Source organism: Talpa occidentalis, unplaced genomic scaffold (assembly GCF_014898055.3).
Source record: "Talpa occidentalis isolate TD23 unplaced genomic scaffold, MPIMG_talOcc4v2.1 talOcc4.6, whole genome shotgun sequence".
Classification (NCBI taxonomy): Eukaryota; Metazoa; Chordata; class Mammalia; order Eulipotyphla; family Talpidae; genus Talpa; species Talpa occidentalis.
Window position 1 is genome coordinate 9,728,563 of NW_023604972.1, and position 4,957 is coordinate 9,733,519.

Consider the following 4,957-nt stretch of genomic DNA (forward strand, 5'->3'; position numbering starts at 1 on the left):
CACCACATGGGATGGGAGACACTGGCAAGAGATGGTGGCTTGGTGGTGGGTGTGGTGTGGTGGCATGCACATAGTGGGGTGAAGTTGTACCTCTAAAATAGGTACAATGTTATAAACCAAAGTTATCTCAATAAAAGCAACAGATTCTTGACTTGAAACTTACCAAAGCCAAGGTCAAGGGTTATTTATTATTTGGAAGGGTTGGGAGACTATATTAAAACTCAGGGTCAAAATCCAGATTCAAAGGCAAAGTGAGTGTCCTGCGCTACCCATCCTCAATCTTACCCACAGGTCAAAGTCCCTCAAGTAGTAACTATCCAGATGCCCCAGAACCCAGCAGGATGTAGGGTCAGAAGAAATGGTTGCATGGGGCAGGGGGATGCAAAAGACTTGAAGGCTATCACAAGTTCCCATGAATGCTGCAGTGTGTGACCCACCAGCTGGGTTCTCTTGCCTTGGATGGGAGAATAGAAAACTTCTCAGGTAATTAAAGGGAAAGTCAAATTAGTTATGAATGAGAACTGGGAATGAGTGACCTGCACGATCAATCTCCATGAGGAGAGATGATTGCATGACTAACCACAGGGAAGGTCAGCATGCATCTCAGCAGAGGGCAGCAGAGGACGAGATGCCTCACTCTTCAGCCTTCACCACTCAAGAGGAAAGGTTAAGCTTCCTCTGACAAGAGGGGTTTTATAAAAGAAAGGCCATTCAACTATGAGTCATAAAGGAAGTTGTTAATTGCACTGAGTCTATAGAGATTCATAATCAATTAATTAGTTTACATTTTGCATTGATCTTCCAGCATAGCCTGGAATGTTCTATATGTAGGCTGTGCTCTATTTGACACCACGTGGTCATTTACTTGCTTCTGGGTTTGTACAACTATCTGAGCCTTCGTAACCACTAGTCACCACCTGGTGACTGAGGACTTGAAATGTGTCATGCTTGAATTGAGATGTGCTGTTTAAGTGAAAAACAATCACCATGTTTAGAAGACTTAGCATAATTACAAGAATGTAAAGTATCATGCTGGTATTTTTAAAATACTCATTGCACTTTGAAAATGTTTTGAATCTAGTTGGGCATTTTCATATAAATGAAAATACATGATTAAACATAATTTCATCCATGTTTCTTTATTTTTTAGCAAATAAAGATATGGGATATGTTTAAGTGCATATGTGACCCACTTAATATTTCATGGACAACACTGCCCTTTGCTCATTTGTGTTGACCTCATTTGCTTTCACCTGAGTACACACCATCACTGCTTAATTTTTATCATATGGAAAAAATAAAACTAAAAATTAATTTTCCCATGTGGATGCTTAATGATTATATGATGGTATCTAACATTTCCTGACAGGTTATCCTGGAAATTACACAGAAAATGTTTTATATGTCATTTCCTGATGATTGAGAATGCCCGTGTGCAATTTATACAAAAAGGAAAAGATTTCCTTTAAAGTAATTAAGGCCAAGCAATTAATACCTCTAAATATTTTCTTTAGAATGCTTGGTGACTAAATAACTATAATCAAGAAACTTTACAAGTGAAATAAGAATCAATGCAATGAGAAGAAATATTCTGAGCTTTCAAATTTTATTAGAATTATATAATTAATAATTTTATATAATATGTAGTGATATATTAAAAATAGCATATTTTGACAAGGTTTTATTTACAAAATAGGGGAACTACAGGAACAGGACATTAATCAAAATTAGTACAACCTGGCATTTTGTACTGTTAGCCCTGGAGTTAGCATTCAGAAAGGAACTGTGGCATTGATTTAGGAATATAGCTGGTCCGGGGAACTTACAAATGAAAGCAAGAGAATGAAAACTCTGACTTTACTCTTCTCCCATTCTCCAATTTCTTATTAGAGTTCCTCATTGGCCAAACCCAAATGGAATTTGGAGGTGTAGAGGCCTTATTGATGCCAGTCCATACTATCAGCTTCCCAGAGCAGAAAGTAGGGTGGAGAATGGACAGAGCAGATTTGTAGGGCTAACGGGGAGGTAAATAGTACATTTCATATTTTTAGAATTATTCACTGTATTGCTAGACACATAGGCCAGCCTTTTCCTCCCCTTGCCTCTCTCTCTCCCCAAATAGAGAATTAAACCTTGAAATCAGAAGAGGATTAGGCAACAAAGTCCAGCTCTGCTTCCTGTTTCTCATACGCTTCATGTTCCCTCTGGAGCACCTCATCTACTCCTGTGACCTCAGATACTATCTATGTCCCGACGACTCTAAAATCCACAGCGCAAGCCCAGGTCTCTCCCCTCTGCTCCAGATGGGCATCTCCAAGAGCCTTCTGCTTAGCTTCCCCTGGAAGTCTGGCAGGTTCCTCAAAGTACTGCCAATGAAGGCATCTGCCATTTACTTCATGATATCCTGACAAAGTCTCAGTGCTAATGAACTTGTTTCTTTATTTTCCAAAATGAAGAATTAAAAAGTTCAGGGGAGTCTGATTTAATTATTTTAGAAGGGTTCACACATGTAATTGTGGTTATTTACAAAGAGGTGAAAAATCCTTTTCATTATTCATAGTCCCATGCTAATGCTGAGACTGAGCTTCAAATTTCTTCAACTCACAGTGTATTTTATGTAAATTTTTTGTCTTGTAAAAAAGTATCCATTGCAAATTTATACATTAGGAAGCACAACTTTAAAACCAACAGGATAAGGGGATATGTTATCTCTGTTTATAGCAGAACAGGTTTCAAAATATTTCCTTTTCTCAATGCATTCACAATTCTTTATAAACTTTAATTTTCTTTCACCTCAATAATGGTACTAGCTAACACTTAGTGCTTTCTATGGGCTAGGCATTTCATTTTATTCTCCTGTAAGTCTTATAAGAATCCTATTTTGATGAAGAAATTAAGGTAGAGAAGGATTAAGTGACCTTGCAGCTGAAGTGATGGTGCTCAGTTTCCAACCTAGTTTACCTCCAGAACAAGAACACTTCACTTTTCTAAAATACTGAATACAGATTCTTTTACACTCCAGGGAGAGCAGTTAAGAGACCACAAACTGGGTGCTGCTAAGTCTAACAGTGAAGATGATAGGAGTGAGGAAGTGGGCAAGAAGATTCAATATGTCTTGAAAAACCTGTACAAGAAATTTTAAAGTGAAAGTTGCTGAAATCATAAGATGCTTTTCCTTTTTGTTTTAAGCATTAGCTAAGCATGCATTGTGCTAGATATTGGGGATAGAAAAATCAATGGAGGCAATTACAGTTCAGTGTGAAAAAGAAGTAAATACATTTAAAAAAAAATATTTACCTTTGCATAGAAGAACTGGGGTGTAGGCCAGAGGTTTGGGGGAGGGGGTGAGAGGATTCACCAGAGACAGAGTGGGGAACAGAACAGGCAGACTGACTGAAATACACTGCTGAGGGGAGCAGCAGGGGAGTAAGGAGACATCTGCTGTGCCCTGTGGGTCAGCTCCCTTGCCAGGGATGGAGCTGAGTTTGCAGCAGTAAATGCACTGAGACTTAACCTCTAGGTCAACAGGAAGGTCCAGAAGTAAATACATTTTTTTTTTTTTAAAGATTTATTTATTTATTTATTTATTTATTTATTTATTTATTTATTTATTTATTTATTTATTTATTTATATAAGCACTGGGTACAGTCAGAAGCAAGGGAGGGTGAGAGAATTCACCAGAGTCAGAGCAGGGAGCAGAGCAGGCAGATGGATGAAATACACTGCTGAGGGGAGCAGCGGGCGGCAGGAGAGGTCTGCGCGCCATGTGGGACCCTCCTCTGCTGGCTGGGGAGCAGCCGGGGATCGAACTGGTGCTGCAGAGGCTGCAGGCAGTTTCGCAACCCAGTGCTCAACCGCTGCGCCACCGGGGAGGCCCCAGAAGTAAATACATTTTAATGAATTTTAAAAGTTAACAAAGACTTGCATGCAAGGTTGACAGGACATTAGAGACGTTACATAAAATCCAGTCATTCTATGTATTCAAAGAGCATTTCCTGGGTTCTCACAATGTACTAAAAGCTGGAGCAACAAAAAGAAAAATGATACAGTCCTGTCCTGAAGAAACATACCACCAGCGAAGATACTTGGGGGGCAGCGGTCAGGTCAAAAGAATGGAGTAACAAAGGCAGGGAGGGATTTCACAGCCTGAAGGGTTTAGAAAATGCCAAATCTGCAGTTAGCCGGTCTCTGAACAACAAAAATTCAAGGCCGTATGTTGACTGTAGAAGAGGATGCTAGAAAGGGATCCAGCGGACAGGTCTGAAAGGTTCACTATGACACCCACGCTGCTTTTGGCGGAGTAGCAGGGGGACGTTTATTTCCCAGTTTTATTAAAATAATTTGGAGAGCAAAAGCACATGCTTTTTATTACTAAAATATGGTCATATTATTATGCAGTTGGGTCCAACAGCACATGAATTAGCAAGCTATGACAGGCAACACAATTCTGCAGCTGGGCGGGCAGATGGCCTTGGCTCCCGTCCCGGCCAGCCTGGGCAGGAGTTCACGGTCCTCAGCTCTCAGAGGGTCCAGGGCAAGATATCTGGAGAAGGCGGGTAATTTTATTGCGGGGAAGACGTGTACAAGTGCAAGCACATCATCTGGGGAGAGGCTGCGACCCAGGGAACCGGGGCCGTGAGCTCCCCTAGGCGCCCAGGATCTCTCATCGCGAAAGACCCCCGCCCACAGGTGCCCTTTGGGTGCCAGCGACACCACCTCCAGCTCTGGAGCGGTCCTCACGCTCGCGCCTCGTTGCCTGGCAACCCTCGGTCGCCGGGCGCCTGTGCGGCCTCCCGCTATTGGCTCAGAGCACGCAGCGTGCGTCTGACGTCATTGCGCGGCGCCGCCAGATCCAGGAACCGCGCGAGAGCCGCTGTTCCCGGAACTCCGCCCCGGGCGGCGAGAGCGGCTGCCGTGAGCGGAGCGGGCGCTGGGCGAAGCCCTCCTTGGGGTGGC